General features: G+C 44.4%; 1 protein-coding gene across 1 annotated transcript in view; it reads left to right on the forward strand.

Moving 5' to 3' along the window:
• Window positions 1–1085: 1085 nt before the first annotated feature.
• Window positions 1086–17072, forward strand: part of BASP1 (brain abundant membrane attached signal protein 1) — a 50786-nt gene continuing 34799 nt past the window's right edge. Inside the window, exon 1 of the mRNA XM_045566380.1 lies at window positions 1086–1330. The gene's annotated coding sequence lies outside the window, so the exon portion shown is untranslated. The remainder of the gene's footprint in view (window positions 1331–17072) is intronic.

Below are 17072 nucleotides of genomic sequence, written 5' to 3' on the forward strand. Positions count from 1 at the left end.
GAGCTACCATTGTAAACGATGTCACATTGTGGGTTTTTTTTTTGTTGTTGTTGTTGTTTTTCATTTCCCTCTTGCCAACAGGTAAGCAAGGTGAGCATGTCTCCCGACCCCGGTGGCTATTTTGTGCCCAGGTGTTACCCAAAGTGGCCGCCCCCCGGGACACCCGGACACACCGCGTTGCCACAGCTTTGACCTGTGCGCTTCCGAGCAGCATCGTGCGGGCTGCCCCGCTAGCCCTGTCTTCTGAGCCCTGGTGGCCTCCATTCAAGCACAGACATCAGAAAGACCGACGGCCCCTTTCCTCGGGCTCCTCTCTTCCCTCCTTCCTCTCCCAAGTCTCGAGAGCATCCTCGGAGGGGCGCGCCGCCCGCCCCGCCGGCTGGACCTTGACGGCAGCGCCGGCCCAACGCCGCGGCGGGTCGGGCTCCGGCCGCGGGCGCGGGAGCGGCCCGGGGTGCGCGACGCGCCCGCACAGGCGCCGCCCAGACGGTCCTCGGAACCTCCGCGCCTGCCGGGCTAGCGGGGTCTCGGCTGGCCCGCGGGGGTGGGTGGGATTGGGGTGCTGAGGAGGGTAGCTGGTGGCAGGGGGCGTCTTTCATCGCCTCGAGCCAGCCCCCTGAGTCTGAGCGAGAGCCTGAGCACTTTTTATCCAAGCGTTCCAAACAAGTGAGAGCGAGCGCGCGCGAGCCCACGGACAGCCCCGCGCGCAGGGGGAGGGGAGCACGGGGACGGAGGGGCGTGGAGGGGAGCAAGGGACGGGGGGGGGTGGGAAACCTGAATGGAGGGCAGTCGAGGAAAGGCTGGTGGGGCGCCGGGTGGGAGGGGAGGAGAGGGAGGGACCAGGATGGAGGGAGCAGAGGATGGGGTGACCGTGCTGGAGGGGAGAGGCGGGGAGGTGGGGGGCGAGGGGACCGCGAGGGGCCGAGGGGAGGCGGGCGGGGAGGGGAGGTGCGGGAGCGCGGCGGTGGCGGGGAGCCGAGGGCAGGCGGGCGGGGCCCCCGGGCGGAGGGGAGGGAGGGGAGAGAGGCGGGCGGGGTCCGCGGGAGGAGGGAGGCTGGGCGGGCGGACGCGCCGGGGGAGGGCGCTGGGCAGGAAGGGGAGGGGAGCGAGCGCGAGAAATGCAGAGGCTGCAGCGGCGGCGGCGGCGGCAGTAGCGGCAGCGGCGGCGGCGGCGGCGGCAGCGCTCCAACTGGCTCCTCGCTCCGGGCTCCGCCGTCGAGCCGGGAGAGAGCCCCCGCCAGCGGCCAGGCACCCGGCCGGACGACGCCAGCGACCCGGGCCCCTCGGCGGCACCGCGCTCACCCAGGGGCGGCACAGGCACCCAGAGCCGGTAAGGAGGCGCGCCCGCTGCCCCCGCCGCCACCGCGGACCCCGGGGCCTCGGTCCCCGCCCGCGCGCCCGGCCCCACCGCGAAGCCCCTGGGCTCCGTCCGCGCCGCGGGCAGCCGGGCTGCGGGGCCGGATTGGACTGCAGCTGGCGTGGGGTCCCTCCGCGAGGGCTCGGTCGCACTTGGGGATCGGGGGGATGGGGGATCCCCGAGGTGGGCGGCTTCGGCCACTTGCAGGATAGGGAGGACGAGGGGGGGTGACGGGGCTGATAAACGGAACGGGGGGCGGGGAGGGGGCTTTCGGGAGGGAAGCCGCTGGGAAGGAGGAATTTGCCGAATGCGAAACCCTTTAAGCGCGTTGAGTCCTGAAGAGACTGTTGTGTGCGCTGAAGGCAGCGTGCCTGTCTCCGCAGCGTTCTCCGCCGGGAAGAAAGCGCTGGTGCGAGGGGCGCAGCAGCGAAAGATGGAGGGTGGGGGCGGGGTGGGGGTGGGGTGGGGCGGGAGTGAGGGGAGAAAGAAGACGGGGAATCTGGTCTGATCGGAAGGAAGGGGGTGGCCTTTGGGTTTGGCAAATGGGCGTCCTCGACCCGTGGGGCTTCTGCCTCTTGGTTTGAGGTGGCCAAGGAGTGCGAGGTTCGCACGACAACGTGCGCACACACAGAAGCACGTCCTGAGCGATCAAAGCCCCAGCCTCGTCCGTGGCTGAATTGCCTTCCCACGGAGCGGCGGGCTGCCTTGAGCTTCTTAGTTTTTGGAGCCTTCGGTTCCGAGAAGGCGCCGGGCGCATCCGCTCTCAGCCCCGGCCGGGAGTGGGCGTGTGAGCTTGAACCTGACAGCGCGCGGCGCTAACGGGGCTCGGCCCCGCAGGGAGCCGAGGTTTGGGGTTTAGCAGTTTTGCCTAAAGCGCTAGCGCTGAAACCCGACGCCCGGTTCCTGCGGCCCCTCCCCTGTCCACCCTCCGCCCCTAGAAACCTAAAAATTGCGGAATCCCTGGGTCCGACCGCACACACAATGCGCGGCTACAAACCGCATTCTTTTCATGAATATTCATCGAACGCTTGGCCGGGCTCCATATCTGCCTCCCCAGAGACGTTTCCGCCTTGAAACGAACTCCGTGGACAGCCTTTACCCGTGTAATTTTCACTCTGTTGAAATGAGCACCGCGCACATGGGTGCGTTTTCAGTACCTTGTGCAGGGTTGACACACCTCTGTTTGTCCCAGGCTGCTAGCACCGTGTGGCGGGTTAAAGTCCAACACTAGCATCGAGGTGGTCCTCTGCTATACGGGTGTGGGTCAACAGCCCCCTCCCGCGGGATTACCGCCGGGGCTAGCAGACCCCCAGTACTGCGGGCAAAATGAATGAATCAGGACAGTAATTACCTATTCCTTTGTCTTGGCCTCGCGCATGCGCCGGAGAGCAGGGTGTGGAGGGCCCTGCAGCCCCATCCGATCTCTCCATCATCCAGCCACCCACTCCCCTCCAAGCCGAGGAACAAAGGCGTTTGCCCTAAATGTTGCGTGAAACCCTTGGACACAATGACAGTTTTCCTCCCCTGTGTTTATGTTTCTTCTTTTCCAGGCTCTCTCTCATCTTTTGCTTTCTTACTGATTTCAATTGACCAAAATTAAGATTTGCCTGTATGGTGAGGGCAAATTGTGTGTCAAGTATTTTTTAACCGCACTGTACTATTTTCCTCTCTAATACTGTTCATTGTTCTTTTGCCTGTAACATATCGCACTGCAGTGATGGTAGCTTTCTTAATTTGCATCAGTTAGCCGTTTGCCTGACAGATCTTTGTGGCTGATCATTTGATTAAGGGACGTTGGTCTCAAAACTGACAGTGGGTGTTGCCCTGACTTGGGAAAAATTAAGACATCTTGGCGTTTAGACGAACAAGATGGCCTACAAAAACCAGAGCGAAGAAGAAAATGGTTACCTTATCAGGATCCTAACCCTTTCTGTTTTCTCTTGATTCCTGCCTCATTGTTTCATTAAGAATTCCAAAAAGTGAACCCCATGGAGATGGAAATCTACTGATGAGGGAGGAAGAAGGCAGCTGGTGGGGTGAAGATGGTTGATTAGATTCATAATGCTTCCTTTTTAAAAATTTTTTTTGCAATATCTAACAGAAGCCATGATGTACCTTTGATGGCTGATTTTCTTTCAAATGATGTATTTTCCAGGTTATGGCCGTTTAGACTTCTTTTTGGGCTAGTTTGTTTTTACTAACCAAAAGAGGACTTATTGTGTATATCAAATAGGAACTAATAATGTATTTTTGCAATGGTAGCTTGTATTTTACAGGATTTTATACTTAAGTATTCTCAGTACATCCTGGTGGAATAACACACGTGGCAGCAAATGGAAATCTCTTTTGTCCTTTTTAGTAAGAAGTTGGTATTGACCACATTTAATGTATAAGGGCCTATACTTTCGAAGGTGGCTGCCTGGCTATGTTCTGGGTGGCAGGGATTATACCCTCTCTACTCCGTAGTACAGAGTGATTTGTTAGGGTTTAAAGGGCTATATGTACAGCTTTTTTTCTTTTCCTTTGGGTTGTGTTTTAGGGGAGGGGTGTGTTGGAATATAGAACAAATTCAATAGCAAATATATATGAACATGCCCCAAATTCAATGAGTCTTAGGTTTTTTAACCAGATAATTTTTAAATCAAATTTAAAAAATTATTTTCAGTTCCATTATTCCCTTTGCCAACTAGCTTTTTGCCAAACCTTAGCAGGTGGAGAAAGAGCTAATTGAGCCTTTTGATAAAATGCACCAACAGTGACAGTGGCATTTCTACTCTTACTGGTGCTGCCATTGTGGCATGTAGAAAGAAGGGAACCTTCTCTCTCTCCACGTCACCCTAATTTAAATGTCCAATGGGAGACCCTTAAACATTTAGGTTCCTTAACCTTGGAGGCCTCTCCATAGTCTTCCTGGATTTACAAGAACAAACCATCTTATGGTCTAAGATGTGATATGTTCTGTTACCTTAGGTTTTTTGTTTCATTTTTTAATTTGACATTAAGAACAATTTCAAGCCATTTTCATTCCATAGTCAAGATAAATGGAGTATAATATCGGAGAAAAACTTATATTTGGGAGAGACTTGATCACTATAAAATGGATGTCTGTGTTATTTACAGTAGTTTTGTAAAAATTGCAAGATTCAAAACCATTTTATACATATGTGTATATGTATACATGCTATAAAATAAAATATTATTAACTGGAAACTAAACTAGTTCATATGGAATATTGTTTTATAGTGCTTTCATATTGGTTTTTAGAAAATAATTAATTTTTGTCTTTCTAAATATGTTTTTAAAAAGGAAAGCCTAGCTAGTTTACTAATAAGCTCATTTCCAATTTCTCCCAGTGTATCCCTAAAATAAATGGGTTATGTTGAGCACCTTAACCTAAGATGTTCATTTATAGGCTTAAAAACTAATGAACCTTAAAAGCTGGAATAAACAATGTTTACTAAATAAAGGATTTATAAAATTGTTCTGTCTTATTTTTGTGATCTCATGTAAAATTTTGTTTTCAAAAATGTCCAAAAAAGACCTGTGAATGATTATTTGTCAAAAGCAATTGCCTTTGGTATCTGATTCTGTTGAAAAGAAAATACTTTGATTTGCTTAGACGTTTTTCTTATGTAGTTTTTACCTACTCATTTCACACCTTTCTCTTCTTGATGATTGTCTTAGCTGGTAAACTACTAAAAACCAGGTAACTGCTGAGGAAAAATATATAGACAAATTGAACAGTCTGGGGCAGGGGGATGGGTGTATAATCTTTGTCATTTTATCATCGTTTTCTCAACTCACCTAATTCTTCCCATTTATTCCATCTCTTAAGACTTTATAAAGATAAGTTAGTGAACGTGTGCTTTTCTCTTTGGCTTAATTATAGTGGACAAATATCAGGAAATAACGATGAGGTTACAAATAGGCAGAATATTTTAAAACACAAAAAATTGATTAGGGGAGATTTTTTTGGGAGGTTTCCCAGGGCATAGTGTTAGAGAGTCTCACTTTGAAAAACCTCTAGGCACTGGCCAGTCCACTTTGGGCAAATGACTTCAAACCTCCTTGAATTACACTTTCTTTAGTTGTAAAATTGAGGTAATAATTCCTGTTTGGGGAGTATACTAAGGACCACACAGTCTAAAAAGGAATAAGCACAATGGCTGACTCTTAAGGCCCCTGGACTCCTCAGTCTGTGTTTTGAACCATTCCGTGTAATTGACGTCACTACCTGATTTCAGTATACTGAGCTGTACATTCTGAGCTCAGGATATTGTTCCAGGCTGATTACTGATGACCTGAGGACTTCAGGGGTATTCAGTCAGAAGTAGGATATCTCAGTCTCAAAGGTGTCCTGATATATCCTACTGTCTGCCCTCCTGTGCATGCATATTTGAAATTCTGTGAGGTACCGGTGTGGGAATTGGCCCAAAAGTAGATTGCGTGATGTCCCGATGGCCACCCTCCTTGAATTTCCCGGGGCTGCTTATGTAACTCAAGAGGTGTCGTTTAAGTTCTGAGAACCCATAAGGGTAGTCTTAAAACCACAGCAAAGGGAGGCTTTTGTGAAATGCATTTCCTTCCACAGCTATTGAGACAGACATCTAGGTAAGTGTCGCATGAGAAAAATGGTCTGGTGAACCTTCTCAAGGGTAGAAGACAACCGTAAAGAGTCAAATGAATCACAATATAGTTAAATTGTAATTTTGAGGAGACACAGCCTAAGAAGCATTCTCTTTTTCCCTCTAGAAGTCAGAAATGGGTTGAAATGGGAGGCAGAGAGAATCAAAGAGTGTTTTTCTTTTTCTGCACCCTAAGGATTTAAATAACTTAAACAGTTATTTTTTAATTTTTTACAGACTTTCCATAGCCAGTAGGTTTTTCAACGGAAACAGGGAAAGCGGAGGGTTTTTTGACCAGCCAACGCCATCAGTGCTGGGAGGCTGCGATTGAGCCTGCTTGGAAGTCTAGGAATACATTCCTGAAAGCTTTAGAGATTTAGAAATAGAAACCATCTGCAAGCACAACAGGGGCCCAGGGCATAAGGAAACACTTCAAGATAATATAGGAAAATGGTGTTCAGTGGAGAAAGCAAAGCATTTACACAGTATTTTTCCCTTATCACTTAAATATTTCACGAACTTATCAATTTTTTGTTGTTGTTCATTTTGGATGAAGGAAAAAAGACTGGACTTCACTGGTTTGTTTTTGAATTTCTCTTTGAAATATATATTTCAGTAATTGTTTGTACATTGTGTAGGGAATATGATATTTAGAAAACATGACTAGGAGGGTTAGGCATGGTGGGGTTGGACTTTAGAGCCTGATTTACCAGATTAAAATCCTCTTTCAGCCGTTTACTGGGTGTGTGACCTTTGGCAATTGCTTAGCTTCTCTGCACCTCAATCCTCATGTATAAAAATGGGGATTGTAATGCAGAGTTATTGTAAGGATTAAGTGAAAGTGTTGTGCACTTAGGACAATTCCTCATGCATACTAATTGCATTTTTTAACCATATTCACCATAAAGTCCATTTTCTTCATTGTCAATGTCTATAGCTGTTCATACGTTTGGTTTAAAGAGCTCCTTGTTACAAGAGAGGCTGCTGGTGGTGCCTTGGACAGTAGTGGGTAGAACATAGAAGTCTGGTTTAGCAAAATCCTCCAGGCATAGCTATGATAATGTAAATGTCTTGGCAGGACATGTACTAAGTTTCAAAAGTTCACAGCAGGTAGAAGGTTAGTACAACCCCAGCCTCTACACTGAATTGGTATTTTTTTTTAATGAAAAAAAAAGTGAAAGTCCTTGGAACTTCAGAGACCTTCAGAGAAAGGCTCACTGTTTGGATATGTTGAGACCTGGACTCAACTTGATTAGCTGTTTGACCTTGGGTATAGACATAATTCATTCAGCTTCCTGAAAATACTTAGGTTTGTTGTGTCCTGAATCAAGATGTATTCTTTCACATTTGAAAGAAATGTCTTAGTCATTAGTACTACGATTGGTAAACCAACCACTGTGTTAAGTATTACCTAGTAACGTTCCATCCAACTCCCCCATCCCCCAGCAGGAGGAACACCAGTTTCCATACTGGGAGTAAAACTGAAGCTTGTATCATGTAAAGGTGTTGTCACCTACTGACAAATCTTTGGAAGCAGTTATCCCCAGGGAGACCTTAGTCATGGGCCTCTTAAAAAGGAATTTCTTTGGAATTTCAAATATTTTGGGTGGATCAATCCTGGACTTGGTAGTAATCATTCAGACATTTTGTTCAGGGAGCTGCCCATGTGATTTGCTCTAGTTCCATTGGACACTTGTTTTTTGCTGTTGAGCAAAGGTAAAGTCAGTCATCTCATTTTGGGTAAATTGTTTTTTAATAGTTTTTTTAAACAGGTAATTGAATCTTAGGGATTTAGGAGAGAAGTTATATTCTACCTTATCTGCCAGGTGTTCACTTAAGGAAGGAGGTTTTAGACGTGGTGGTTGTCTCGCTTTAAAAGCTTACTTGATTGAAGTTTTTTTTTTTTTTAATTTGGGGAATTAAAGGATGAGAATGGGCATTTGTTGATTATTCTATATCATATGCTTAACTGAATTTTATCCTCTCAAGCAAATTGTAAGATGCAATTTACCTGTGAGTAAATGGCAAATAGAAGGTTAAATATTGTACGTCAGATCCCAGAGCTAATAGAAGGTGGTAGGATTTGAATCCATGTCTGATGGCCTTTCAGCCTATTCCCTTTGCCCATGCTACACTGTACTTCTCATAAGCTTTGGCCATTTTATCTTAAGTAACATGGTCTCTTGAGGATAAAAGAGGTAACCCTTTAACAAAGTAACATCTTCAATATTCATTTAGAGAGAGCAATACTAACTTCTTCAGTGAAAAATTATATATCATGGGAGAGATCCAGTGTACAGTTTAAATAATCAGTAAATACATTAAATTACCGGTGGATTAGAGGTGCTTCTTATCATAGTGAACATGGGCTAATATTCTTAAGTCAGATTCTCTAGTATGATGATAGTTACTGTCATTAAAGACTATAAATGAATATGGATTTGGTTGGCTCCTTCATGGGCCTCCTTACACTTGACAGGTGGACGTATTAGCCCCAAATGCCTTGCCTGTAATTGTGCTCTTGAGATAGGGGTCAGATAGTAGTAGACACTCTATCAGCTGTATAGTTAGTGTTGCCTGATTAGAAAAAAAACAAGTCCTGCATTTGTTAACCTCTTTTCACTCTGCCTCCGTGCAGGGTTCATTTACAGAAAGCTGGTGGTGGCTGCTGTTAACCACTATCCTAACCTCAGTCCTTTGTATTGATAAATGCTTGTGTCATTGGAGCAGAAGGTTTGAAAGCCCATGACTAAACACTTATTTTGGAACTCAAGGATCTTGGAGACGTTGGTGGCTTGCTCAAGGTCCCATGAGCTGGTTAGTGGCTGAACGAAAACCCAGGTTATTTCCCAGTGAGGCCACATTCCTGTTGCCTGTCCCTTCTGAGAGAGGAGCAGAGAATGTCTCATTGAGTCAAACTCTTACTCACTGCCTGCAACTTAAAAAAAGAATTCCTACTATTTTTTTACCGTGATAGTATTCTTTGAAAATCCAGTCCTGATCCTGTGTCTCTCTCACTATCTTCTCCAGAGGGGAGCTCTTCTGCCTTCTCAGACACCACACGTGCAGGGACTCTCCAGTTACCACCTGCTACTGCCTTAGCCACGTGTCATCTCCCCCCTCCCCACACCCCGATACCCCACAACTTACCCCTCTCTGCTTCTTACATTGTATGCACGTGGCTTCCTTCATATGCCAAAGAATATACAGCGTACATTGAATAACTTTCCCATAAAACTGAATTTTAGTGTTACATCTTTGTTTTTCTCCTAAAATGAGCACTGGTGCAGGGTGGTGGTGAGGGGCTGCGATGGCAGGTACACATTTGAAAGGAAAGCCCATTGGTTTTAGACTTACCTGAGGGCTGTAGAATGAGTGGAACAGTCAAGTATTGTGCCCCAGAAATGCTCAGGACAGTCTTGGTAGAACCAGGGTCCCGGGTGCACATTGTTGGGGGCAGGGGATGGCTGGAGAGAGCTTTTCTGCCAATTATTAGTGTCATCTGGCTTATTGGCTTGACAGTTGCATAGAATGGGAGATTTAATCATTTTTCCTTAGAATTGGCATTTATAGTATTTGGCCTGATTTAGAGGATTTAAAAGAGCTGTAAAGTACTGAAGTAGTGGAACTTAATATGGAATATGGAACTTAAGTGCTTAAGTTACTAAAACACTTTATAAAGAGTAATATTGGGATGTTTGAAACTGATATTAATAGCATGGCAAACCGTTTGTGTGCATTTGTATTTGGATAAAGTGAGATAAGTTCAGTGTTAGATGAGACAATTTTAATTTCATATTTAAAATGATTTAATTAGAAGTTTCAATAAGGGGAGCTTTGATGAATTCATTTTTCCAGGGAAACTTGCAATAAGTGACTTCACTTTTCATAATGCTTTTAATTATTACAGTTGTGCAGATTCAGAAATGGATATATTCCTAAAATAAACCCAAATTAAAACTTCTCTTGTAATTTGTAAAGAAGTAGATGTTAGAGAAAACCTTCTCCTGGTTGAACTTCCTAAATAACAAGTTTCCTTGATTGCTCTGCAAAGTGATTTTGGAAAGGCCGTATCATTTTGCCTTTGACAGTTCATTCAAAACAATATTACCACATAGACTAACACAATAATCAAGTTAAATAGTAACAAGATCTAATTGGGGAAATAGTGTATCCAAAGGGAAAAAAAAACTAACTAGTAACAGTGAGAACGTCTCTATTTCTTAAGACTATGTAGAAGAAAGGTCTCAGAGTTGTTGGGTCTTCAATGGAGTGCTGTCTTGGGCTCTCTGAGCTTGCCTTGGAAACTCTCCGGGTGTAGGAACATTTGCTGTCTTTGACCTTTACAAATGTTCTCAGCTGTTTATCAATAGAGGATAACAGAGGCTGTATTTGCCTCAGGCATAAGTTGACTGGAGAAAAGGAAAATCTAGAGAAATCAGTGATTTACAGGTGGAGAGATCCGAGGTGACTCCCCTCTCTTTTATCCTGTGGTTCTCTCAGAAGGCAGGGTGAGGTTAGGTGACCACTTAGGTATTTACTAAAGACCTTACTATGACTCGACAAGATGTCTTGGAATCTTCTCTGAATGACTCATTTTCTTAAGGAAAAAGGAAAGAATCTCAATTAACAATTGGTGGTGACAGTTGCTCCTGGGCTGTCAATAATCCCCGGACCTTGGGTAAACAGGGTGACTACCACCCTATTGACAGAGGCTATGGTGGCACTAGGGTTTCCTCAGTAGCCCTGGTGATCTTTTATTGAGACCTCAAGCTCTGATTGCCCAGGGCTTGCCCAACTGGAATTTTAAAACCTGGTTCCAGAATTTTCGAGTGTTTGGTTTTCAGACAAATAGTAACAGGTGTTTGTTCCGATGTGCTGCGGAAGGTTGTTGAGAGGAGATTGCTATTTCCCAGGTATGTGTTTCTTCTTCTGACTCACAGCTGAATGTTACTATTTTCCCTCATCTGACCCAATGGTTGACTCATGAAAAGTCTCATTGAAGGTTTGGTTATCCTTTCGTTGGTGGAAGAGACAAAAGCAGAATATTAATAGCTCACTCCAGTTACCTCTACCTTTCTATTCTAACTAGTTTTATTTCTGCCACCCAGAGAGCTTAGCTTTGATTTCATCTGTACTGAAGTCTCCTGGGTTGGGGGGTGGGGGGCACTGGGTGTCATCGTAAGAGAAGTCAACTGACCACAGTGCAGAAAGAAGTAACTACACAATGAAATGGTAGCAAGTGATTTTACTAAGGTAAGAGTTGTAGTCTTAAATGGAATGAACTCCTAATGGGAAAGAAATTCTATTAATATTCCTAAGATATTATGTTGTACTTATTACTAACTCTGAATGGAGAGAATTTAACAAAAAATGAATTTGAAAGTAAACCAACTTCACATCTTCCCACCCCAAACCACGTTAATTATCCCTTCTTGCTGAATAAAATCACTTTGTTGAACTTTAAACTTTAGTGCTGTCAATAGCAACACATTCTTTGACCGTATCCTTATTTCCAACAACAAATATGCTATGTTAAGGGGAGAAGAAAGGGATGGATACAGGAAGCAATTGGCAGATTGGGACAAATATACTCATATCATTGCTTTAACTTGCTTTCTTTAGACCAGGAGTCACTGGTCTTGTTGCTGTGGGTCTTGTTGCTGTATTGGTCCTGATTGGTCAAGCATACTACTACCAAAGGAGGACCCTTTGTCATTTCTTCAGTGAGTTAGCCAAGAATCTCAGATAAAGGTCAGAGAAGCCCAGAATGATGTAATACTGCAAAAAATGTTACTGCTGTTTCTAAGGGGAGTGAAAGAAACGCAAGTATTGAGTTGGGCATGATTCTTGTTGGAAGAGGGTGGGGGGTGGGGGATAAATCTTTAAAAATACCCTTAAAGTATTAAGACAGTTTTTAGTATTAGCAGCACACAGCTTGGCAAACCAGCAGGCCCTGACATGTTAGCAATTGTTTGCATAGTTTACCTGGTAGAGAAAATATCTAACACATAGACCAAAGGTTTTAGAACACTAATGTGCACCATGGTTAGTGTGAGGTTTAATGAGGTGGGGGATGAATTTCCATTTAAATCTGATGCTAACGCATTCAGCCACCTCCCTAGGTAATTACACAGTTGCAGTCTTGAGAGAGGAAGAGACATTTGTGAGCAGTAGCATTCCTTGTTAAATACTGAGCTTTGAAAGCACTTCTGAAGAGGAGGAATTGGTTGCACTTGGGAAATTTGAGCACAGTAATTTTGCAGCCGTATTCCTGGCTGGCGAGGGGGAAAACCCTTCCTTTCTGCTCCTGGGAGTGTGCAGGTCCCTCCCCGTATGGGGGCAGCATTTCTGGTAAGTACAATATAGGAAGCCAAACTCCATTGTTCTAGGTCCCAGTCAATTGACCTTTTGTTCCAGGGCCCCACCGTTCCCTCCTCATAGTGTGTTCAGGGGAGAGAAAAGGAGCAGAGAGCGGGAGGGGAGGGTGGGACATGCATGTGCAGTGACACAAGTGGCAGACACCCCAGTGCTGTGCTCCTGTGCCACTTGGGAGGCCATAACAATGTAGCACAGGACAGCATGGCTTAAACAATGGAAATGTATTCTTTTATGTATTTCATATATTTTGGAGGCTGCAAGTCCAAGATCAGAGTACAGCAGAGTTGGTTTCTCCTGAGGCCTCTCTCCTTGGCTCGCAGGTGGCTGCCTTCTCGCTGCGTCCTCATGTGTCCTTTCCCTGTGCGTGCTCGTCTCTGGGCTCTGCTCATCTCTTCTTCTAAGGAAGCCAGTCAGATTGGACTAGAGCCCACCCTAACAGCCTCGTTTTAATTTAATTACCTCTTTAAAGGCCCCATCTCTAAATATAGTCATGTTCTGGGGTACTGGAGATTGGGGCTTCAACATATGAATTTTGGGGGGGAGGACACAATTCAGCTGGTGACAATTCCCATTTCATATTACGAAAGAGGGTCTACAGTGAAGGACATCAGAAGCTCCTGCCTAAAATGCTTCATTAGTCCCTGTCCTCAAGAAGGAGGAGGTGTAGAGAGTTGACAACCTTTGAGCCCTGGTTTAATCCTCATGAATCCATGTAAGGTAAACATAAGGGTCCCAATAAGACACGTGAGATGCAGAGAAGTTCATCTCCCCAAGATTCATATCGCTAGGAAAAGTAGAGCCTAGTGTGGGATTCACAGTCAGGGTCCTGTGGCTCCGTCATACTGAGTCCGCCTGAAGACTTTCCCATTTGGATATCCACACACTTAAATACAGTCACGCATCCCTCAATGACAGGGATACGCTCTGAGAAATGTATTGATGGGCAGTTTCTTCATTGTGTGAACACGGTAGAGTGCACTTGCTCAAACCTAGATGGCGCCGCCTACCACACACCTAGGCTACCATTGCTCCTAGGCTGCGAACCTATACAGCGGGTTACTGTACTGAATACTGCAGACAGTTGGAACACAATGGTAAGTATGTGTATATCTAAACACTTCTAAATATAGAAAAGGTACAGTCAAAATCCAGTCTTAAAATCTTAGGGAACCAATGCTGTGTATATGGTCTGTCATTGACCAAAATGTTACGCAGCACCTGACTGTATTACGAGAGGGTGAACAGAGAAAGAGGAAGATTTGCTTAGTGCATGTAGCGTAAAGAAGTAGGCAGCCTCGAGTTTTCTAAATGAGAGTAGAAGCATTCTGGGGAAGCTTATTTTAAATCTCCTACCAACAGTGGCAGTGGTAGAGAGCCCCCCTCGTTGTAGGTAGAAGAACTGACCAGGTGTGTGTGCTGGTAAATTCCTGTTCTAGCATCTATGCTTTTCCTTAGGGATTCACCAAACAGGCTCTTATTATGGAACAAGTTTTACTGGATAGAGATTCAGGGTTGAAGACATTAGAAGACAGGGGCTTTAACAAAAAAGCAAGAGTAGGAAGAGTGGTTGGGATTTTGACGGAAGGGTTACAATACACTGAGGGAAAAGTCCGAGTGTCAGGAATCAGTGAAATCTTCAATGACTACCAAGATCAAGACTCAGGAATTTGTGGGCCTTTCCAAGCAGTAAAACAAGTAGTAATACTGAAAGGGATTCTGTTGAGGGGCTTTCTCTGCAAATGTGGATGTGAGAATGTCTACACATAGTACTTTTGAGAGGCTCTTGTTTGAAAAATAGTTAACAACTTTGGGGTACCTTCTCAAGTAATTCAGTCATTGCTTTCCTGTTGCAAAGTTCAGGTCACATCATGTTAACCATGGCAATATAAATAGTTCCTCATTTATCCTTAGTGCAATTGAATATAGCAATTTAATTTCACTATACCAGATAAACAAACCACTGGCCTTAAACTAATTGAAAGTATTTAACTCTAGTTTATGCAACATCTATTTTCAACTCAATGTCAGTGGTCTTCCTTTAGTGCTCACTGTTTTGGTTGATAGCACCTCCTTCCAATCATGTCAGAAAACTAGGTGTGTCTCTCTGTGGCCCCTTCCAATAGGCTCTGACTTGTGTGCATTTCTCTCTACCCTAAGCCATGAATCTAGCTAAAGCTACTATCCATCTCCTGCATCACTGCCTAATACTCTTCTGAATCCAAGCATGACAACTGTCTGCCTAAGACTTTGTATCCTAACTCTCTGTTACACCTGGAATAAAATTCAAAGCCCTTTGCACGTTCACCTTCTGTTTCCCTCTTCCACCTCTGTTCCTACTCACTCTCTTGCCCACCCTCTGGGGTCCAGCCGCACCGGCAGCCTTCCAAGTCTCCCAGTGCTCCAAGCTAATTCCCAGTGTTCTGCCTGGAATATTCTTTTCCCCACTGTCGAAGTTACTCCTAGTTCATATCTTAGCTTAAATGCCACTTTCACAAAGATGCCCCCACACCTCCTGGCACTTACCAAAACTGATGTGATTATGTAATGTCTCCGCTCCTCTAGATTAAAACACCCAGGAAGCAGGGATGCGTCAGTTATGTAGACCAGTAACTGTGCCTTGTCACAATTTCTGGTACATATCAAGCACCCCGTATTTGTTCAGTGTCTAAGGTTGTCTGTGTGTGGTACATTATATTCATGGAGGGCACATGTCTTCTGAAAGTTGCCTTTGCCAGCTGACGACTGCCATATATGGACACTAAATTTCACCTCATCAGTTGTGCTTACTATGAAGATGAATAGCTGATGAACTCCAATTAGTGTAATTATTCTGTTTCCAGGCAGTAACCTTAGTAGTAATTGTTCTAAAGCCCTGAGACATTACAAGTAATTAGTACTGATGGCTCATGCATCTGAGCTTCCTCCCAAGGTAGAGTCTACAACAAAGAATGAAATCGTGTATTATTTTGGGAAACACATGGTACTACATTGTAGGAACTTTGCAGAAATACAACACGATGAGTGAAAGCTGGGGCAGATCCTAGTGACATTCCTGGTCCGTTCTTCCAAGTCACTGAATGTGATTGGGCTGCTTCAGATCAGTCGTTACCAAGCAACTTAACCAAATTCATTTTAGTAACAGCCTGTGTGAAGTCTTGAATATTAGGCCCCTAGATGAGCATGTGGTTTGAAATCTTTACATGAGTCAATTATAAATCTAACCAAGTAAAAAGGAACTTAGCCCTGATTCTGTTCGTTGCCCTGAAATGTAGAGTTCTGTGAGGTCAGGACCTTGCCTTGCTCATCTTTGGATGCCAGTTTCCAGCACGAACCTGCAATTCGGTAAACAGCTGAATGCATGGAAGGGCATGTTTCACGGCCATGTGACATCATGCTGTGCACGTGAGGCATATTTCAGAATGTTGTCCTTTGCTTTACTTTCACACCCAGGAGCCAGCTGCTAGTGAACCTTTAGCAAACATCTTAGTGTTTTGTTTATTTTGGAGGAAGAAGGGGCACAGTTAGGACAGCATTTGTGATTTCTTCACCCTCTTCCATTTGCACATACTCCTCCATGGTCAACATTCATCTTCCAGTGTCACTGGCCTTAGTTTTATCTAAGAGTTTTAGAGATACATATTTTCTTGTCCACCCCGAGATCTTGGATCAGGTCAATGTCTAGTTTTCTTCAGCTGATTCTTATTGATAGAATTTTTATTAAATAAAAAACTTTTGTAGTTTTTATTTTTTTACAATGATATGAAGTTGATTTCTAAAGTAACCTGTAGTTAAGACACAATAATGAAGCATTCCAGTAACCATGTCTAATTCTAGCAGTACAATTTACTTATTCTAAAACATTCGTAGATATTGATACTTTATTTGCAAAGTTTTTATTTTAATAGGCTTCTGTTTTACATATTAAAACTGTAGTTGTAGTTGAGGTGATTGTAGGGTCTTTATTGTCTACGCATGTGAGCTACACATCTATACCATGGGTAGGATCTATACCATAAACACTTGGTAGTTTAAGTAGTATTTTGTCTTAAAATTGTCCCATTTTAAATGAATTCATTTCATGAATTAGCCAGTGGTATCCTCTTCGGCTGAGATTCCTTTATCTCCTCCTCCATCCCTTAATGTCCCTTCTCCAGTATACAAAGGACATTCCAATGGACAAGGTCTGAAGAAGCCAGCCCTCAGGAAAAGGTAGAACACAGCTCCGGATCGTCTAGGGCCATGTCAGTTTGATTTAAGTTGGGTAGTAGAATGAAAAAGACAGTAATAGCTCTTTGCAAGTAACTTTTTATTTTACTGTTTAGACTCCTTCTTAACTCACCATACTGCTTCCTGCTTTCTCACATACCGAACTTCGTATTTTTTTTAGAAGCCTTGGCTCACGTTATAGATTATGTAGTTGGGGTATGTAATTAGCTGGAATGACACAGTACTGATGGTTGAGCAGCAGTTTATGACACAGATGAGTAACTGTGTGACTGATATGCCTTTTGATGTGTATTTCCAGGCAGATGATATTTTCCTTGCTTTTTTTTTTTTTTAACCTCCTGATGTGGTTTGCTAGTGTTGGTGTCATTGTGGTTTTAAAATGAGAAAATAGAGACAGAAGCCCAAGGTATGATTGGTGTATGTTTAGATTCTGCCATCTCCCACCCCCAGGAAACATTGTACATGGGTCTTAGTCTTCTGCA

Source organism: Lemur catta, chromosome 12 (assembly GCF_020740605.2).
Source record: "Lemur catta isolate mLemCat1 chromosome 12, mLemCat1.pri, whole genome shotgun sequence".
In the NCBI taxonomy this organism is placed as follows: domain Eukaryota; kingdom Metazoa; phylum Chordata; class Mammalia; order Primates; family Lemuridae; genus Lemur; species Lemur catta.